Consider the following 20,600-nt stretch of genomic DNA (forward strand, 5'->3'; position numbering starts at 1 on the left):
CACATCCCCCCTCACCTGCAGATTTGATTAAAGCACCTCTGTTTTACCTTGCAGGGCTGTTGTGAGGATTAAGTGAGTGAGTGAAGTCGCTCAGTCATGTCTAGCTCTTTGCGACCCCATGGACTGTAGCCTACAAGGCTCCTCTGTCCATGGAATTTTCCAGACAAGAGTATTGGAGGGGGTTGCCATTTCCTTCTCCAGGGGGTCTTCCCAACCCAGGGATCAAACCTGGGTCTCCTGCATTGCAGGCAGACGCTTTACCATCTGAGCTACCAGGGAAGCCCCAGTGAGATACTGCACGTAATCTTCCCAGTGTGTTTTAAGTGTCCAGTGAATGTGAATCTTCACTGTAATTGTGCATTCGGGTCATCTTTCCTCCCCAACCCCTCTCCCTGGTCCAGTAATATTTGGTATAGGGTGGTCTTCCCACTGCAATGGGAAGAGTTCTGGTTATCTGTATCAATCTTGGTTCTGATATTTGCATACTCAGTGTAGCAGGAATGGGGGGGGGGGGGGAAGTGCTCCCTGTGCTGAAATGCACAGAAGGGTTGCCATCTTCACTAGCTCTTGCCTTCCTATTCCCCCAAATGGAATTTTGTGTGCTTCAGTAGGCCTCCAGCACTGCGAGTGTTCACCGACTTCTTTCCTATCAAGGAAAATGGATAAGTCAAAAAGATGAAATGTTCCTATCAGTACTCAGGTAAATTAGTTCTCAATATTTGAAAGGAGCTCTATCTCCTTTCTGTGCCAGAGTTCTGGCTGAAGTGCTTCCAGTCCTCCAGCAAAAGCGGAAGGTACACAGCCCCATCCAGCCTTGAGGAGACCCCTCCCTCCCATCATCTGTTTAAAATTAAGCTAGTACCATGTGCCAGAGAAAGGCTTGAACTTTCCCACTGCTCCTCTGTTGGTTTCTCTTAGAGAAGGAGGTAGAGGATTAAATGACAGCAAAACTGTCCTCCTAGTAAAAGAGAATATTCTAGGGTCAAGTCCAGTGACGAGTGGAAGGGCAGGGGGCTGGAAGACTGAGTTCCAATCCTGGTTCTGGCTTTTTTCTGACCCTAACCTGAGTTAGATTTGACCTTTTGTCTTCCGGAGAAAAGTAGGTGTAAGTATAAGGGCTGCGACTATGTACTGCCTATGAAGTGGCTTTGCCAAACAATTACATGTGAATCTAATCAAACTACTAGATCTAACTATCAGTTTACAGGAAGTACAGAGGATGGAGGAACATGTTAAATGGCACCAAACGGATATAATCAGCAAAATCCAAAATGTGAGACAGTTTACAAGGCCAGTGACTCTGTCTCTTCAACAACGGCAGCAGGGTATCAACCAAATGTTGGGACTTTTTAAAAAACTTTAGGTACAATTGACCTTCAAATTATGGACGTGTCAAGTGTACACCATAGGGATTCACAATTTTGAAAAGTTGTTTATAGCTAATATAAAATATTGGCTAGACTCCCTATGCTGCAGAATATATCTTTGTATCTGATTTATTTTATACGTATTAATAGTAGTTGGTATCTCTTAATCCGCTGCCTCTGTCTTGCCCTCCCCACTTCCCTCTCCACACTGGTAACCCCTGGTTGTTCTCTCTGTCCGTGAGTCTGTCTCTTCTTTGTCGTGTTCACTAGCTTTATTTTTCAGATCCCACGTGGAAGTGATGTGTACAGTATTTGTCTTTCTCTCTCTGACTTATTTCAGTGAACATAATACTCCCCAAGTCCATTCTTGTTGCGAACGATGAAATCCATTTTCATAATTTAGTAGTATTCCATTGTGTGTGTGTACACTGTACATATACTCATGCAAATATACATATATCACATCTTCTTTATCCTTTCATCTGTCGATGGACACGTAGGTTGATTCCATATCTTAACTAATGCTGCTATGAACATCGGGGTGCGTGTGTCTTTTTGAGTTAGTGTTTTTGTTCTCTTCAGATAAATACCCAGGACTGGAACTGAGGGATAATATGGTATTTCTATTTTTAGTATAGAGACTATTAATTCCAGTTCAAATAAATCAACTATTAAAAAAACATCTGGGGACAGTCTGAGATATCTGAATACTTGATGGTATTAAGAAATTATTATTATTTTTTTAGCTACAACACTGATATTATGGCTACATTAAGAAAGTCTTTTTTTCTTGGAGATACCTATTAAAATATGCACAGATACCAATAGGATGATACAATAAGAAATAATATGTGTGAGATTCAGAATAATCTAGTACTGGAAGCGTGGATGGGGGATGAATGATGAAACAAGATCTGTGTTGTATTGATGATTATTGCAACTGGTCAGTGAAATTACGGAGGTTCATTGTAATATTCTCTCTACTTTGTATACATTTAAAATGGTTCATCATAATATGTTAAAGAGTACAAAAGCATGTGGGCTTTGGAGAGAGGGAGACTGTCTTGATCTACCGTTTACTGGGTCAATTAACTTTTTATTCAGTTTCTTAGTGAAGATAAATATAGCACCTGCTTCATAGGATTATTGTAGGCACAAGGAAAGCACTTAGCACAATGCCTGGCACATGGGTGCCCAAGCAATGTTAGTTCTCATTAATAATAGTATATAAGAGGTTGCACTCATTAATCTCTCTGGCTCTTCCCACCATAGAGATCTAGGGCTTCTAATTCTAGCCCATTTCTGTCCCAACTTAGCCTTCTCTATTTTCTCTACTACCCCACATTCACCATTCTGGAAACTCTAACTTCCTCTAATGTTCACCTCCCTTTGCCTGGGGCATCTGGACACTTTACCTGGGCAGCCACATGTCAGTTCCATAAGACGTGTTGGACCGATTCCTAGATTGACAAATGCAGGGTTCTGATTTCCTCATCTGCTCACTCACTATCTGGCTCTTTTTTCTGGTAGCTTCCTGTCACCTGAAACAAGAGCACAAAGCTTCAGGAGGAAGGTGGAAACTTGGGGTGGAGAAGGGTGAGTAGGAGGCGGTCACATCCCAACTCCACCCCTCCTCAACTCCTCCCCCCCCACAACAAAGGAGTGGGCAGGACTGGACGGGAGGTGCCTGGCAGCTGCGTGCCCTAGCAGTGTGGGGCAGAGCACACCACTCCTCAGTCCTCTCATCCGTAACACAGGAACAATGAAACCATGCTTTGGCTAACATAGAGCTATGACCGAGAGTCAGCTCAAGAGTTGCACTTCCAGGGCTAAAACTCCCCAGCTCTGCCTCGTGTTCACGGTGCGACCCTGGACCTCTCTGTGACTCAGTGTCTTCACTGGCAAAATGGGAACAGCGATAGCATGGACCTTGTAGGATTGTTGGGAGTATTACATTGAATATCACCCGGCGCACAGAAGGCACTCAGTGAACTCTGGCTGTTGGTACTGCCTTCACCTCTGCCATAATCTCGTACAGTGCCCGTTGAGAGCTCACTCTCAAGGCTGGCACCTCCCTTAGGCCTTCTGTCAGCCCCGCTGAACTCCCACACCAGCCCTGGGGGTCCACCCACCAGCCCTGGGGGTCCACCCACCAGGAGTTGGGGCCAGCTCAGAGTCCAGTGGATGTCACAGACTTGGGGCACATGAGGAAAGTCACTGTGTTACCCCTCCCTGATTTCAGATCTTTCTTTCCTTCCCCCCAAGGCAATGTTGGAGTAAAATCCTTCCAAAGAAGAACCTGGCGTGGGTGGGACAGGGAAGGAGAAAGGAAGGGGAGTGAGAGACTGTTGCACATCACATTTTGTGTGTGAAGTAAGGGACCTCTCCCGGGAAGACCAGAGATGGAGGTTCAGCTGGGCACACCCCCGCTTCTCCCCAGCCCTGCCAGAGAAAAACAAATCACCCCACCCTGGTGCCCCAACTCCTCCTGTAGGCACGTAGAGGCCAGGAGCCTGTGGGCCAGGTGAGGGGCCCGCCGTTGGTGCCTAGAGCTGTTAGTCACTCCCTCTTTGGAGTGGCAGCTTCTCGCCTCGGGCCTTCTGGCTATGAATCATTACTCAGCATTGGATGGAGCCCAAGAAATGTGGAAAACAAGAACGACAGGAAGCAACAAGAAACCAGAATCACAAAGTCCTCTGGAAAACAGGCCACTGGGCTGAGCCTGGGGGAGGGGCTTGACACTGGCACCCACAGGCTGAGGATCACGTTGTTCCAAATATCACCCCACAGAATCCCAGGGTGCAACATTTGGTCATTGAGCTCTAGGGCACCTTTCTGGCTTGAGCCCCTACACTAATAAGTAAATGTGTCTACCCACCCTCAGCCCACACAAACCCGACTATGGAACTGTAGGCAGGAAACCTTGTGAAGACAATCAGTCCTTGTGTTCCCTCCTCTGGGTGTTGAGAAAGATCTGGAATGGAACTAGCTTTGTGGGGATTTCCAGGTGCCGAATCCCTTGAGCATGTTTGAACTGAGCGAGCTTGGCTGCCTTTGCCTGCCTGTCAAGGGGTGGGCCAGGCCACACCTGGTCTTGCCGAGTCATGGACCCAAAGTGTTTGTCACAGCGTCTCAGCAAGATGTTGGGCCAGGTTTAACAGAAACAAAAGTAAAGTCATTAATAACCACACCACATCACCCAAAGCCCAACTCTAGATAGAGTGATATGCACATTTTAGCTTAGTGTGTCTTAAAAACTGTAGGCAAAGAAAATTCTTCTGAGTAAAAAGAGCATGCGATTTTGTACAGTCTGGGCATCAGGCTCTCAACACCAGCGGTGAGGTGTATGTACTGAGAGGTGAGAGGGGTGAGGGAGTGTGGTTTATAGCATAGACGTTGCAGGGATTTTCTCTCTCTCTCTTTTTTTTTTTCTGCTTTGGACTTTATAAAAACAAAGAAAGGATTTGTGGAAAATGACAGGACCCACTCTTCACAATGAGATCATGTTAGATTTAGTGTATATGCAACCAGTGAGAAAGCAGGGGGATTTCAAACTCCCTCCTACTTACCATAGTATGCCCAATTAATTCACCACTTCCACAGACTGTATGGCTTTGTTCTCAATATTGAAATGGGGGTGTGAGGCCAACACCTCTGAAAATAGAGAGGACTCTTGTAGATCTGAAAAAGAATGAAATGAGGCTCATCACCATCATCAGGGAAAAGCAAACCAAAATTCAATGAGATACCACCTCACACCTGCTGAGATGGCTACTATCAAAAAGAAAATAAACATTGGCAGGGATGCGGAGAAAACGGAATCATTGTGCACTGGTGGTGAGAATGTAAAATGGTACAACTGCTGGGAAAAGAGTAGGGTGTTCTTCAAAAAATTAAAAACAGAACTACCATGTGATCTAGCAATTCTACTAATACTTGGTATACATCAAATGAATTAAAACAGAGTTTTGAAGAGAGATTTGTCCACCCATGTTCATCACAGCATCACTTACAGTAATTAAAATGTTTAAAAATAGAATTACCATATGATCTAGCAATTCTACTTCTGGATATATATATATTCAAACAGATTGAAAGCAGAGTCTTAGAAATTTGTCTACCCATGTTCATCACAGCATTATTCACAGTAGTTAAAACATGGAGATATGCATAAATAAAAGGTGATATATATACAAACAATGGAATATTATTCAGCCTTAAAAAGGAAAAAAAATCTGTAACATGCTACAACACAGTTGAATCTTGAGGATGTTATACTACGTGAAATAAGCTAGTCACATAAATACAAACACTGGATGATTCCACTCGTGTGAGGGACTTAGAGTAGTCCAAACCACAGTGACGGAAAGTAGTGTGGTGATTGCCAGGGGCTGATGGATGGGAGGAATGGGGAGTTATTACTTAATGGGTCTAAAGCTTGAGTTTTACAAAATGAAGAGTTCTGGAAATGGAAGCTGGTGACTGTACACAACAACATGAATGTATTTAACGGCATTGAGACGCACACTTATAAATGGTTATGATGGTAAAATGCATAAGGCTATTCTACCACAATAAAATAAACTGAAGAAACAGTTTTCTCTAAAATTTATGGTCCCAGATAAATACCACAGGAATAGAAAATATAGAATATGACCTTTCAAATTTTGATGTTTCAGTCAACATCAAAAATCTTTATTAATAGTAATTACACCAGACAAAATAATAATGATGGCAATAATAATAATTATACCAACAACTCTGGAAACTCTTGAGTTTTGGTATTTCTGGTTAAAAGGGTGAAAACTATTAACTGTATGTTACTATTAATGCAGACAGAAAGCTATAAGTTTTAATTTAAATAAATTCTTTAAAAACCTAAAAGCTAAGAAATATGTTGGGGTCCTAAGCCCCAGTGCCTCAGAATGTGGCTTTATTTACAGACAGGGTCTTTCCAAAGGTAGTCAAGTTAAAACAATGGTTCTTAGGATGGGTTCTAACCTAGTGTGACTGGTGTCCTTATAAGAAGGGGGACATTCAGACACAGACAGACACACACAGAGGAAAGATGATGAGAAGACACTCAGGAAGAGACGATCATCCGCAAGCCGAGGAGAGGGCCCCGGCACAGATTCCTCCCTCAGGAGAAACCAGCCCCGCAGACATCTTGGTCCTGAATTTCTAGCCTCCATTATGGCGGGACAATATATCTTGGGACTGTAAGTCACCCGGGTTGTGGCACTTTGTCGCGGCGGCCCCAGGAAACTAACACAAGGGACAGCAGGGGCGTCTGTGACACCTCTGCCAGCCGTCTCCTCAGGATCTGCCCCGTCAGTGGTGCGGAGAATCTGCAGGCCCCGCTGCACGCCCATCGCTCCTCAGGAGGAGCTGCGGTAGCCTCCTGGCCGGTCTCTGCACTTGCCGCTCGTCCGTGCCCTTGCCGCTCGTCCGTGCCCTTGCTCTCCTGAGCCTAGAGCACTGATGGCCCAGGTGCTCTGACCCACACTGGTCCTTCCCTTGCTTAGCTCTTGGCCTGGATTTCCTGCTCTCAGAGGGCCCCTGACCTTCCCCCTTGCCATAGCCTGAGTTTGATCTTTGATTGTTCTTTCAGTGCCACTGAGGACAGGGAGGATGTGAAAGCTCCTTTGTGGAAAAATCCTATTTGGAGAGTGTATTGGAGATGGCCCCTCTGTCTGTCAGGCACTATGACCTTGTCACAGTGGGACATAGTAGAATGAGTCCCATAGTGATGGAACTCGTCACTAACCATCCTTTCAGCAACAGTAACAGACAATTACTGCTTAAAACGTTGCCCCTATCATATCATTTGGGTTTCCTCGGACATCTAGATGACTTTCTCCTTGTGAAACAACGAGCTGTCCTGTAGCAGTATGTGCTCGAAGCCCAGGGTTGCAGCAGCTGCATCTGGTTCTGGTTGAGGGAGGGACCTAGGTTTACCAGGTAAAGCTACCCAACTGAAACTTCTACAGCCAGCTGAAACCTCTAGATTCTCAGTCACACTAGAATTGTCTGCAGACCCCTGAGCTTCCCAGGGAAAAGAGAGATGGTTTAGCAAAGCCCACACACATCCAGAAAACCAATTCAAAATGTTCTCTTTTTTGTAAGACTGAAAATACATAAGAGTAGGATCATGTATTTGTACTTATTTGTATTTTCCTAAAGAAACAGGGGTAGGATTCAAAAAAATAAAAGTACCTACCAGTGAGGGACAGAAGTAGAGAAAAGAGCTGAAGGGAGAGGAGGTGGCAACAAGACTTCCCAAGTGTACTAGGCTTTAGGACTGCGACTTTTCAGTCACGAAAGTGAATTATGCCCTCCCTAAGTTTATTAAAAATGAAATTTTAATTTAAAAAAATACTGTCTATTGAAAAGGGCCTCTAAGTCCCTTTGCTAATGATACATACTCTACATAATTTGTAAAAAGTTAATTTAAAAGTTCATGCTACCCTAGTTTAAAAATGAACACAGTTTGTTTTGGCATAAACAAGAGCCTGTGGAACCTGTTGGTAATAATTTCCAAACCGGGCATTAAATACCAGTGTAGTATTTGGAAGATCTTGACTTCTTAGTCTGGGTTTTGTAGGGAACCAATTGAGTGGCCTTGGACAAATCACTTTTCCCCCCCTTCTCCTCACTTCCTCGTCTGTAACAGCAGCAAATTTCATCCCTTCACCATGCTGCCGGTGTTGTTATGAAGCACAAGTGTGAAAACACTTTGAAAATATCATTATCAGCATCCTGACAGTACAGTTGCCAAATGTACACCTACAGCTGGAGGCCAAGGCACAGCTGGAGGCTGTGGCACAGCTGGAGGCCGCCACAAAGTACACTAAGCTTGCAACAAGACAGGGGACAGTCTTTAGAATATGTGTCTCTATGGCACTATCCTTTTATTAAAAACCAGAGACATTACTTTGCCAAAAAACGTCCTGTAGTCAAGGCTGTGGTTTTTCCAGTAGTGATATATGGATGTGAGAGTTGGACTGTGAAGAAGGCTGAGCGCTGAATAACTGATGCTTTCTAACTGTGGTGTTGGAGAAGACTCCTGAGAGTCCCTTGGACTGCAAGGAGATCCCACCAGGCCGTCCTAAAGGAAATCGGTCCTGAATATGCATTGGAAGGACTGATGCTGAAGCTGATACTACAATATTTTGGCCACCTGATGCGAAGAGACCCTGATTCTGGGAAAGATTGAAGGCGGGAGGAGAAGGGGATGACAGAGGATGAGATGGTTGGATGGCATCACCGCCTTGATGGACATGAGTTTGAGTAAACTCCAGGAGTTGGTGATGGACAGGGAGGCCTGGCGTGCTGCAGTCCATGGGGTGCCAAAGAGTCGGACACGACTGAGCAATTGAACTGATGGCACTATCCTTAAACTTGAGTCACTTAGATGGACATGAATCTCCTTACTTTCCAAATCTCACCTTCCCCAAGCAATTTGCTGAAGAGTGGTTTAATTTTAAAAGTCTGGGGAAAGAAGGCAGAAATCAGTCTCTTCATTTCGGCCAGAAAAGGAACCCTGATTCTGCAAACAGATGAGTTTTAGGAATGCTTGACATATACAGTGCTTAGTCCCTCAGTCATGTCCGACTCTTTGCGACCCCATGGACTCTAGCCCAGCCGGCTGCCCTGTCCAGGGGCATTCTCCAGGCAAAAATACTAGAGTGGGTTGCCATGCCCTCCTCCTTGGTTCTGACTTATAATCCTTAGGCTTCAAATCCTCTCTCTCTCTATGCTAAAAACACACAAAATTAAGCAAGAGGCAAGAAAGGTGTTAAGATTTTTGAAGGGAAGTTTCAAGAATGAGAGGAAAAACAAGAAAATAAATAGCACAATGTGTCCTGACATGTTATTTTGTTTCCCTTTAAGTTGTTGTTGTTTTTTTCCTCCTAGGAAAATATCCAAGATTTTGTCTCTTCTTAACAAAAATTTGGAAGGAAAGTTGGACCTGAACCCCAGCACTGTAAAACTTCTTTGTGCGCCGGCATTGCAGTGCTTTTCTTACTTTTCCTGCAGAAGCCAACCTACAATGTGGCAAGTTTGTGAGGCCAGGAAGGGAGGAGTAATCCGAGAGGAGGCAGGGCGGCTCCGGGGCGCGGGCGAGGGCGGGGCCCCAGCTCAGGGCGCTGGGCCCCTCCCAGGGCCGCAGGGGAAAAGGAGGAGAGACCTACACTTAAAAAGGCAGGAACCTACCAACTACAGAGATCCAAAAAAACGCCCCGGAGAATTCCCATTTGTGAGGTCAAATCAAGGTCAAAAGAGTTGCCTAATCATCTCTGAAAACCCTCTAATTTAGGGGGCTGTGCAACACCCCAAATCATGAACTAAGTCTAACTTGATCTTTAAAACGTGGCCTATGACTTTTTTTTTTTCTTTTGCTTGAGCCAATTTTTTTCTGATGGCATTTTTGTTACTTCCTGTTTGTGACTGAGCTTCCTTGTCCTACTTCCTTTTGGGGGTTTAAATTGCCTCCCCTATCATTTCCACTGAAATGTATGAAAAAGGCAGGTGTGTGTGTGTGTTGCATTGGAAAGGAAAAAATAATGGCTCATATTAAATGTTTATGTTATAAAACACGTTTCTCACACGTTCACATTCTTTCGTTTACTTTTCACAACAACACTAAGAGATGAGCCATATGCCCAAATAATGGATGAGAAAACTGAGAGTGAGAACGGTTAAAGTCCAAGGTCACTCATTTTTAAAAAAAAGAAGCATAACCTGAATCTGAGTCCCCTATTCTCAACCCAAGTCCAAAGCTCTTTTCATTTATTTAACTCTTAGAGGGAAGCCTACATTTAATTTATTTGGCAAAATTCTATTCAGGGAACATTTGTTTATTCAGTCTCTATTACAGAGTTTACTCTTGAAATGTAAAGACTTAGCTTGGGCCCTTCACCGAAGCCATGGAAGAATTCTTAAGATCTACTGTTTCATTTTTTGGCAAGCCCTCTGCAGCCTTACAACATGGCTCTTCCAGGGCCAGGCTGGGGCGTTCCTGGGTCTCGTGGAGCGAGGGTTGCGTTGCCGCCATCAGGCAGTAGGGGGAGCACGTGTGCAAGAGGAGGGAAGCCGCGGAGGCTCAGGCAGGAAATGTCTGAGACCATGTCCTTAACAGGGCTGAGTTGGAAAAGTGGTGTGGTGGGTTTTGTTTTGTTTTCTTTTTTCCTTCTGCTGAGCGAATGCTTAGAACTCCGGGCTTCTCTGCAAAGATTTGTGCTTACTGACTTGTAGGGAAGGGAAAACCAGCCTCAGGGAGTTGCAGAATGAAGTCACCTCTATGCCCACTGGGTGAAAGGAGCTCCAAGCTTCCCCATTGCCACCAAGGAGGAGCCCAGCTCCGGGCCTCAGCAGGTCCCGGAAGGCCTTTGCTTCTAAGTGGAGGGAGAAGACACAGAGGCCCAGACAGTGAGCTGCTCTGGGTCCCGTACCTGCCTGAGAGAACAGGCAGGTATAGCTGGTAGCAAGAGAGTTAGAATGCACACTGCAGGAGGGGAGGGGTGCGGCTTTTCCTCTGTTTCGCTGCCTTCCAGAACAGAGCAGGTGACGCTTGGCCTTAAGGTGCCTTCAAAGAGGCATCCACGTTGATAGAGCCTGTTAACTTATGGTTCGTTTGGACAAAGGCTTTGAAGTCGGATGGAAAAGGAGCACCACCTTTGGCACTGCATGGCCCCAAGCCCAGAGTGAGGTGGGGAGGAGCTGTGGGGCAGGCACTAGTTCTGGAAAATCAGTGCTGACAGGTCGCTTTTACTCTGGGGTGTAGCATTCTCTCATTTTTTTCCCCCTTTCTTAACCAAAAATGTAATTTCTTAACCCAGGAAAGCAAAGTTGCAGCAGGGGAGAGATGCCCTGGGGGCTAGCTGGCTACAATTTCCTTCCTAGTAAAAGAGAGAAGCAAAAAGTTGCCATTTGCTTATACTTTGGATTTGTATATGAAAGGTAAGTTATATTCTCTAGTTAATGGTGCTCATTTACAGAAAGCATTGTTTCTGCCTTGGTTCCAAATACATGTGAAATTTCACTCTAAAACACATACTCCTGTAAATTTTTTTTTTTTTTTTGCTTAATATGCTGACTTCTCAAGTTCTTTTTCTGCACCAACAGAAAAGACTTAACCAAAGTTTCCTGTAAAATTAATACTTCTGCCATCATGCTATTCCAGAGAGAAACCTCCATGTACTTTGAATATGTCTAAAAGATGTAATCAGGAGAGGCAAGATGGAAAGGTCAAAATGACCACTTAATGGCAATCATGTTCTTTGTATTTTCATTTGTCTCAGGGTTTCCCCTAATATAGAGTGATACTTGTGTATCCCCAATATGAAACGGTACCTGTTGGCATATTATATGTTGAGTTTGCATATTATAAGGAATTTAAGTAATCTGGAATATTTCTCATTTCTTATGGCCCATCAAAAAAATTTACTTTACGTTTGCCAGCACTCCAGTGCGCATAATTCATGATTTATTCACCCAGCATGGAGTTCCCTCTATGGGCTAGGCATAGGAAACAAAGGTGAAGACCCACCCTCAAATAACTCAGCCTACTTGTGTGTGGATTTAGATGTGTAAGTGATGGGAAGAGTGTTCTGAGAGCATTGAGGAAGAAAGGTTTAATTCCATCTGGATGAGTTGATATTTGCTGGGGTCCTGAGCCCAGGCACTGAATCCTGACTTCACTGCTTTCTAGTCATCTGACTGGGCCAAGTTTCTGCACCTATCTGAGCCCCAGTTTCAACACCTATATTATATAGGAAAAATAATGGGACCCACATCATGGATTTTTTTTTTCCCCCGTGATGATTCAATGGAATGCACCATAGCAAGCACTCAATGTGTGTGGGTGGTGATGATGATGGTGCGGGGGGAGGTGGAGTGAGGACGAAGGCAAAGAGATGGAGAAGGCGGCACAGAGGTTATAGGGTCAGGAATTCAGTGGGTAAAGGAGGAAGATGTGGAAGAGTGAAGAACATTCCAGCTGGGGCCCCATGCTGTGTTTTAACAAGCCCCCGGGTGATTCTGAGGCACAGTGAAGTTCAAGAACCACTGAGCCATGGTAAGCTGAAGATTTTTTTTTCCCCCCTTCTAGCTGTGAATTTTAAGTAAGGGAATGCTTGGATTTTCACTTTTGGAGAAAACACATAGGTGGCTGTAGGAAGGATGGATTAGAGACAGGGAGGCAGGAGGCAGGGACAGGAGTCCAAGTGAGCAATGACAGGAACTCAAGCCTGGGTCATAATGATGGGGATACACAGAAAGAGAAAGATGAGCGGTATATGACAGCGGTGACACAAAGGCAGTGGTAGAGGGGGCACCTAGAAGAGGTTAAAGTGTAGAATCGACCAGATCTAGTCATTGGATTTAGAGATGGGGAGAGAAGGAGGCAGGGTGAGTCCAGGGGTAGTGGACCCAGGGCTGATCACGCCAGTGACTAAATGGTGCCTCTGCCATCTTGCTGAGACCGCTCATCTACCCCTCCCTGTCCCTCCTCCGTGGCTGCCAAGGTGACTGACAGCGCAGATCGGCATCCTTGCAGGAGGTCTGGTTCTCCTCTGGAATGCACTGCTCTCTCCAGCCACAACCATCACCTCCCCCACGGCCCCCCACGGCCAAGGGAGTCATTCCGCCAGCCAGTGGTTACTGCCACATAGGCTGATGAGTCACCTTCCCACAGCAGCTGGTGGCCAATGTCCTTCTCTTGTCCACAGTTAGAGCACTTCCAGGACCTGCCCTTCACCCCCCGCCCAAAACATTTTGACCCACCCTTCAGCACAAGTTGCTTTGAAAGGGCCAACCACCCACACACCTCCAGAACTGGAGTGTCTCTAGTCCAAAACTGTACTCAGATTACTGTTCCGTCTGCATTTTAACTGAGATGATTAACTCATTGCTTTATTATTGCCACACCTAAGGTAGAACGGTTGCAAGAGGGAAGGCAGCAGTGGCTCCTGTTCAGAGTGAAAGGTCTTTCTTTTAAAGCAGTGTTTCTCAAAGTGTAGTCTGTGAGCCATGCCCTGCATCGACAGCACTTGAAGTTTGGGTGGAAATGCAGATTCCTGAGTCCTACCCATAGCCCTGTTGAGTTCCTGGGGGTGGGTAGGCTGGAGTTAGAAACGAGAGAATTTATATTGTTAATAAGCCTCCCTAATGAGTCCTCAATTACCTGAAAAGCGATAGTGATGACAGGAGGATTCCTTGTGTAATATTTCTGTCCCACCATGCAGCTGGGATGACCTAACAGTCCTGTGGATCTTTTCAGTTTCCTTGGAGGAAGGCAGGGCCTCCGGTCCCGGGGAGGAACCCTATTCCAGAGTGACCAGCTAGCACGCTTGCCATTCTGTTCATTCCCTTAAGGCACTGGAGACAGCATGCGCACGAAACAAGCCCAGCATACCTGTTTAAAAAGACAAATGCAGGGGCTTCCCTGATGGGCCAGTGGTTAAGAATCTGTCTGCCAGTGCAGGGACACAGGTTTGATCCAAGCTAGTGCTGTTGCCTGGAAAATCCCACGGACGGAGGAGCCTGGTGGGCTGCAGTCCATGGGGTTGCGCAGAGTCGGACACGACTGAAGTGACTTAGCAGCGGCAGCAGTAGTGCTAGTGGTAAAGAACCCGCCTGCCATTGCAGGATGTAAGAGATGCAGGTTCGGTCCCTCGGTCAGGAAGATCCCCTGGAGGAGGACATAGCAACCCACTCCAGTACTCTTGCCTGGAGAATCCCATGAACAGAGGAGCCTGGCAGGCTCATGGGGTCACATAAGAGTCAGACACAACTGGAGTGGCTTAGCACCCGGAGCTGAGATCCCATGTGCTAGGGAGCAGCTGATCACACATGCTGCAACGACTGAAGCCTGTGCATGTTAGAGCCCGTGCTCGGCAAGAAGAGAGGAGCCCTGGCTTGCCACAGCTAGAGAAAGGCCTCAGGCAGCAACAAAGACCCAGTGCGGTCAAGAATAAATAGATTTTTAAAAGACAAAAGCGTTCTCGTATTCAAAACGATAGTGATGTCTTCCATTGCAGTATTCTTCTTTCAAAAGACAAATCCCATGTGCTCCCAAACTCCAAATAGTAGTTTTGACTTACCACCCCTAAAAAATTTCTCTACATCATTTTACTTGTTTGGAGTAATGAATTTCTTCTACGTGAAGTCCTCTCTCACCTTTCCTCTTATTCCCCATGACTGACCAGGATCAGCCAAGCAATCTGTGTTGGATGCTCAGGAGCAAAGGTAACTGAACCCCTGATGATGTCACAGGAAGGCATTGTCCATGTGCTTTGAACTCTGAGGAACACTGATGCCTGATAGGCGTGCATACATGTTGAGTTGCCTCAGTCATGTCTGACTCTTTGTGACCACATGAACTGTAGCCTTCAGGCTCTGCTGTCCATGGGATTCTCCAGGCAAGGATACTGGAGTGGGCTGCCATGCCCTCCTCCAGGGGCTCTTTCCAATCCAGAGATAGAATCCACGTCAGGTGAGTTTTTTACCACTAGAGCCACCTGTGAAGCCCGCCCAATAGGCATGTAGGTTCAAAAAGAACTCCAAAAGAGAAATTAGTTAGAGGGCTCTGGATAATTGGGTTTGGTTTCCTTGCTCAGCAAGTGTTCATTGAGTTAAGGGCTGAGGGGATAGAAGGTGCAACAGGCATGAGCCACACCCGTGTAGAGCATAAGGTAAGGCTGGCAAGATGAGACACGCACTTTGAAATTTAATACCAATCTGAGGCAGTAAATGTTAATGAGTGGTTGGACATCAAATACTCCCACCATCCAGGAAAAAGGGAGAGAGATTGCCTCGGGCTGAAAGTCAAGGAGGACTTAAAGGTGCCGGGAAAATCTGGGAGATAAAGAGAGACCGAAAGAAGCAATGGAGCTATCTGTAGAGAGCAGTGAGCAAAAGGCACAGCACTGGGGGAAGAGTCCTTGCTGCAGACAGTTAGTCAAACGGCTCTGGATGAAGCCTGTGGCTGTGGTTGGGAATGGTGAGATGAAGTTCAGGTTTCACATCTAAACATTTACCAAATACTTATAATGTGTCAGACACTATGTTCAAAACTTGACATTTTGTTTAAGTCTTACAGCAACACCAAGGACCTAGTAATATCCCATGATCCATTTTGATGTGAAGAGACTGGAGCTCAGAGAGGTTCAAAACTAGCCCAAAGTCACACAGCAAGTGGATGGAGGTGCCAGGGCACAAACTCAGGTCTACCAATGTCCAAAGTTTGTGTGGTTCATGGGGGCACTTTCTGTCCTTTCCCCCTTTCCAGATCATAGTGCTGCTTGCAGAAGAGGATTAGCAGTGGGGATAAAGTGAGGCCAGGAGGCTGAGTGTTCCCTTCTGGCTGGTAGCCCATAGCCTCTGCCTGGTAAAGACTGTATTTCTTGTCCTATCCACATAGCCTTGGGAGTGGGCCAAGGTCACGGAGGGGTGGACCAACACTCCCTCTTTGACCCTCTTGACCCATCTGGTTCATGTCTGTATTTTTGAGAACTTTGATATGTATTTCCTAAAAATCAGAAAAAATGACAATAAGATCTCTCCTATTCTAATCACTCTGCATACTCTACAGCCCTAGTTAGACTGTAGTGTAATGGTACCCGAGGACTCTCTCAAAATGGATTTTTTTTTTCAAAAGTTAGTTCATTATTCTTTTGCAATAAATCCCAAGGTGGGCTCTTAAGGGGTGTATAATGGCACCCTCAAACTTTATAGAAATCCAGTCTTCTTTATTCTTGCTCTTCCACCATGGGTAGTGTACTGCCTCCTGGGCTAAGAAGGCTGCTGGAGCTCTAGCCATCATTTCCACATTCTAACGAGCAAGAAGAGAAGAAGATGTGAAGGCGTTTCTTTTCCAGCTTAAGGACATTTCCTAAAAGTTGACCACCGTGTCTCCATGTGTAACTCATTGGTTAGAACTGAGTCAAATGGAATTACTGACTGCAGGGACACTCAGAGATGTAATTTTTACTCCAGACGGCCATGAATCCAGGTAAAACTTCATTACTGAAAAAAAGGAGGGAATAGATACCATAGGTGGACATGGAGCAGCCTCTACCACAATCCTGTTAACTTATTTGATCTTTATTATCACACAGTCTTGTGAAGTGGGTATGATTATCACCCTCATTTTATAGACAGGGAAATCAAGGCTCAAGAGGTTAACTTGTCTGAGGCTATTTTTTTTAAAGTGTTGGGGTTTTTTTTCAATATGGACCATTTTAAAAGTCTATTGAGTTTGTTACAGTACTGCTTCTGTTTTATGGGTTTTGGCAGCAAGGCATGTGGGATCTTAGCTCCCCAACCAGGGATCGAACCTGCACGTCCTTCACTGGAACCACTGGCTCACCAGGGACGTTCCTGTCTAAGGCTGTTAATTAAAGACTTGGAACTGAACAGCATTCCACTGCCCCCAAGCCTGTACAGACATACGATTGTATGTTCACTTATGCCTAGCTAAGATGTAAGCATTCCCTTTATACCTTAATGTAACTAAGAAAGAGTTAACAGTTTTCGAAAGAAGTGTAGCTAGGAAACCAAAGAGAAAAAGAAACCACAAGGTAATGAAATGGCTGGGCATGGCGGGGCAGAGACGCACAGATTTGGTGTCCTGAGATAACTGACAGCCAGCTGAGGACCGGCAGGACCGGCACGGACGATGTTGCAGGTTCAGCTTAAAGGATACATGGGCCCCTGTGCCTTGCCTGGCCTTCAACCAGCTGTCATTGAACATGCCTGAGGCATATTCATCAGCTAGATGTCCCCTCTGGCTTTGATCTAATCTGGTAACCTTCCCCTCACTGCCATCTTGGCCCTGGCCCCGGTTCACTGAAAGTTGCTGTCTCCATTTGTAAACCTGGCGTCCTAGACCACCACCAGCCGTGTGTCCAGTCCAAGGGGTAAACCTCTAGCTTGCAGCGTATTAACGCAGCAAGGGTGACTCCACACCCTAATGAACATCCGAGACACAGTCAGAGCGCTTCACCCTCACCCTCGCAGGTTACCTAGAGTTATTTCCCCAGGTGCTCTGTGCAGATGGTTCAGGTGCTCCACCTCCAGCCTGGGCAATGATTAATCCAAGAAAAGATAATCTCTGTCTGTGTAGTAACAATGATCTCTACAAACGGCTGTTTCTCACACAGCCTGAGAACACTTTGTTTCTGAATGATTCTGTCTCTCTTATTTTTCTTTTTTTTTCTCCCTTCCTGCCTCTCTCACATCTGCCTCCTCTTTCTTTCTCCTGTCTCCCTTCCTTCCTGCTTCCCTCCCTCTCTCTCTCTCCTTCCTTCTCTCTTCCTTTCTTTCCCTCTCTTCCCCGCTTTCTTCCTTCCTTTTTTCCTTCCTTCCTCTTTCCTTCTTTCTCTCTTTTGTGCAGTGTGTGTGTGTGTGTGTTGTGTGTGTGTGACTGTCAGAGAGCAAACAGTGTCTGCTCACAGTCCAGGTGGGATACTGTGTTCATTGCAATGCCCACCTGCTCTAAGAGAAGGGTGCATGCTCAGAAAAGGCTTTCTGGAGGACACGGCCTTGGCCGACCCCCAAATAAATGGATGGAAACAAGAAAAGTCTTCTGGAAACAGAATGACTAGCTCTCCGGTTCTTCCTGCACACTGCAGTCTCTTTTCCTGTGTTTAGGGTCACACTGTTTCACAAAGAAATCAAAAGCTACTTCAAGGCTAGGAAAGCCATTCAAGAAGGTAGCAAACTATGGTTCTTTCAAACCTGCACCGCTGGTTAGCTAAGATTCATGGCTTATTTGAGAAACGAATGATTTAGGATCTTGGGCAGCTGTTTTTCTCTTTATAGATGTTGTAGGCTTTTGTGGGAAGGCAGTGTTCTGGAATGAACTGAGTTCTTCCACATCCCCATCCAGGCCTTTGGGACTGGGGAAGCCTTCCACACTTAGACGCAAATACCTTTATCAGGCCCCGCCCCGCACAACCCTAAATGTGAAACAAGAAAGCACTGCGGACTTCCTTCTTCTCCTGTGTACACAGCCGTTACCCAGATTGGGTGTCTATCTATCTGTTGTACTGAAAAGAATAGATGCTTTGTTCTCCCCTCTGGCATTGGAACGACTTTTATCCACAGTGACTTACGAAGGCCCCGGACACTCCTTTGGGACCTCGTTCATTTTCAGGGTTTACATTAGAGTCTTCAGTTCAACACTCAGAAGAGATATCACTGATTATATGAGTTGTCAAAATCTTTCTCTTTATGAAGTATGCCACGAAACAAAAAACAAAACTAGTGTCTGCTTTGTAGCTGGGAAGAGCCCCAAATGTGTCACTCGCCGACCAAATTTGGCTTCTTTCTGGAAGTTATGGTACATTCCAACATCCTATTAGTCAGGCTCTGAGACAACTTGCCAGGCTGACAGAAGAATGAATGACACAGATTTTCTTTTCTTATCATCCAGGTCAATTCACTACTCTCTATTTTTAAATAGCAATTGAAAAAGATGTTTTAAACCATAACTTAAAGATAAAACCTGACCACCACAAAGGGTTTCATGTTAGACCTGTGAAAGTTAAGTACTCCACGAATAGTTTAAGTACTTTTTTCATTCAGTATCGCCTTATTAAGTATATCTCACATAAACAGATTTATGAAACATCCTGTTGGGAATGGTAAGATATACAAGACCTTGGCTTTGGCCTTAGAAGCTAACAATCTGGTAATGGTAATGGCTGCTATCACTGAGCAGGCCATTTGTGCCAAGACCTTCAGCTAGCCTCACGACAGCTGGAAACCCCATCTTTGTTACCAGCTAATCAAGGCTGGAAGGAATTAGGTAGCTGTTAAAAGTATAAGAGGGATTCCCAGGTGGCACTAGTGGTAAAGAACCCTCCTGCCAGTGCATGAAATACAAGAGACACGGGTTCCATGCCTGGGTCGGGAAGATCAAAACCATAATTCAAATCCAGGTCTGGGTGACTCCAAAACTCATGATGTTCACTCTTCTCTCTCCTGACTCTTAATTTATCCAGGGAGTCTCATCCATTAGAGTCTTATCAGGAGACAGAAACCAAATTCCTTATTTGAAGATGTTGACAGGTAAGTGAAAGATGAAAAGGGAAGTCTTCAGATACCACGGAGGTGGTCACTGCAGGAAGTAGCTACCGCCCCCAGGGCTGAGGAAACAAAGGGAAGAGGCTACATGATTAAAACTTGGAAATCACGAGGGCAGGCCCCATGGAACTGAAACTTGAACCTCTGAAGAGTGGATGTTACTTGCTGATGCTGGTGTCTCTGAGCTCCCAGGACTGTGGGACCCAGACTCGGCAAAGCCTACTGCCAGCTGTGGTCCTGGCGGCCCACTCCACAAAGCGGATTCTAAGTGTTGGGAAAACTGCAAAGTGGATTCAGTTATTGCTCTGGGAAGGAACTGTCGCTGCTGGAGTGAAGAAGTGTGGCTGGGGTGACACTCCCAGGACCAGGAGGCAGACAAGACAAAGCGAGGCTCTTCCTCTTTCAGCCTCGCAGCTATGATGGCAGAAACTAGCACAGAGCCCGCTGGCAGAGCAGAGCTGCAGTCTGCAGGAACCCAGCTGCAGAGCAGAGAAGGGGGCGCTTCACCCTGAAAGTCAGCAACTTCATAACTGGCCCAGGAGATAGTATATGGATATAAGAAGACGTCACTGTAGGTACCATCTGATCACGTCTCTGATGACTCTACTGCACGTTGTAGATCCCATAGAACTGAGAAGAGAGTTACTGGTTATGTGCAAGTCTTTGCTAGCCTTGAGGGTAGGGACTATACCCTCTTTATGCCTCCAGTCTCCACAGCTCTCTGGCAATAAAAAGATGCCCAGCAAGCGCTGGTGAAATAAAAGAATAATTCTATTGTAATAAACTATCATAAGCCTATATGTATTTTGCTGCCGGAATTTCAAGGGCCAGTTCTGAACCCTGGGGAGGAGGGTTGGCGGGGGGGGGGATTCTTATCTTGTGCTGGTCATGCTTAGTTGCTCAGTCTTGTCTGACTCTTTGCAACCGCATGGACTGTAGCCTGCCAGGCTTCTCTGTCCATGGGATTCTCCAGGCAAGGATACTGGAGTGGGTTGCCATGCCCTCCTCCAGGGGATCTCCCCGAGCCAAGGATCAAATCCAGGTCTGCAAGCAGATTCTTTACCATTTGAGCCATCAGGGAAGCCCAAGAATACTGGAGTGGGTAGTCTATCCCTTCTCCAGGGGATCTTCCCGACCCAG

General features: G+C 45.7%; 1 long non-coding RNA gene and 1 other non-coding gene across 2 annotated transcripts; one reads left to right on the plus strand and one right to left on the minus strand.

Moving 5' to 3' along the window:
- Positions 1-207: 207 nt before the first annotated feature.
- On the minus strand, positions 208-279 carry TRNAC-GCA (transfer RNA cysteine (anticodon GCA)). The gene has a single exon. It is a non-coding gene; the product is annotated as a tRNA-Cys (tRNA).
- A 10,930-nt stretch (positions 280-11,209) lies between these two features.
- On the plus strand, positions 11,210-20,247 carry LOC138442900 (uncharacterized). The gene is made up of 2 exons (XR_011257924.1): positions 11,210-11,330; positions 19,379-20,247. It is a non-coding gene; the product is annotated as an uncharacterized lncRNA (long non-coding RNA).
- Positions 20,248-20,600: the final 353 nt, after the last annotated feature.

Source organism: Ovis canadensis, chromosome 6 (genome assembly GCF_042477335.2).
Source record: "Ovis canadensis isolate MfBH-ARS-UI-01 breed Bighorn chromosome 6, ARS-UI_OviCan_v2, whole genome shotgun sequence".
In the NCBI taxonomy this organism is placed as follows: domain Eukaryota; kingdom Metazoa; phylum Chordata; class Mammalia; order Artiodactyla; family Bovidae; genus Ovis; species Ovis canadensis.